Below are 1,430 nucleotides of genomic sequence, written 5' to 3' on the forward strand. Positions count from 1 at the left end.
GGGCATGCCCCCGAACCCCCCTAGTTTGCCTCGTGACCTGCGGGCACTCGGATGCAAATCACACACCTCGGCAAGCCAAGGTGTGTGATTTTTCACTCGCCTGCCTTTTTCAAAACACAAGGACTGGTACATAGAAAGTTCGTTTTGTCAGTTTAGCATGTAGCCAGCCTTTTCTACATGAAAAGTGGGTGACTACTTTAGTGATGTAAAGTGATGTACAGTTGTCACAAATCTTCGTGAATCGCACACGCACGCACACGCACGCACACGCACGTGCATGCGCTGTCGCTGTCAAGCTATTGTAATCATTATCGTCTCATCGTCGTCGGTGTTTAGTACACGTTCAAGATAGCGTAATAAAGTTTTGAAGAGACAGATTCTGTTGGTGACGCATTTTTGCATCTTCGTTGTCTACATCCTACACCGATGGTAGCCGACGTCTGGAGCACGAAGATGGGCGAACAGTCAAGAGTAGACGAAGGTCAATTTTTCACTGTTACTCATCTGACTGCATGCAGGTTTATTGCTGCTGGCATTGTTTACCTATTAAAGTAACCGTGTCTTATAGAGAGACGATATCTACCTGTTTACCGATATATATTTTTTAATTATCTATGCTCGTTGGCCTCAATTCTTTTTTAGTATGAAAATTGTGTTTTGTTAGCGAGGTCCGAGTCCACGGTTGCACGGCTTAAGCTGGGTTTACACTACTGTAAAGTATGGTTTACAGATGGTAAAATAGTAGTTGTGTTTAGAAATGTCGCGACAAGGGGTTGCATGTGTTGGTCGGCGGTAGCCTGTTTGTTGTAGTATGAATGATGGAGATGCGAAACGGTTGAGAGGGAGTGTTGTACATGTGGGCAGCATATGTCGGTTGTCTGGGCGCGCGCCGACGTTCTTTGTTATCTAGAAATGTATAAAGGAGAAGGTTCTTGGTTGTGGGGGAGATCGGACGGGAGTGCGCGAGGCACGCGTCTGCGTGCCTCTGTGCGAGCGTTTCTCAAACCACATATAATATACTATTTTGCTGAACACTACTGCTTGGAGTTTGGAGTTTCAATATTCATCGCTACAACCGATCTACATTTAAACGGGTAACGTCATCTTCGTCGTTACAGCATGTGTGTGTGTGCATGTGTGTGTGCGTGTGTGTGTGCGTATGTGTGTGCACGTATACGTGCGTGCATGTGTGCATGCGTGTGTGCGTGCATGCGCGTGAACGTACATGTGCGTGCACACACGCACACACATACATACACACACACGCACACACATGTGTGTGTGTATGTACACACACACACACACATATATATACACACACACACACATGCGCGCACATGCACACGCACACGCACACCACACACACACACACACACACACACACACACACACACACACACACACACACAGACAGACGCACGCACGACAAT

Source organism: Priapulus caudatus, unplaced genomic scaffold, assembly GCF_000485595.1.
Source record: "Priapulus caudatus unplaced genomic scaffold, Priapulus_caudatus-5.0.1 Scaffold40, whole genome shotgun sequence".
Taxonomy (NCBI): Eukaryota; Metazoa; Priapulida; class Priapulimorpha; order Priapulimorphida; family Priapulidae; genus Priapulus; species Priapulus caudatus.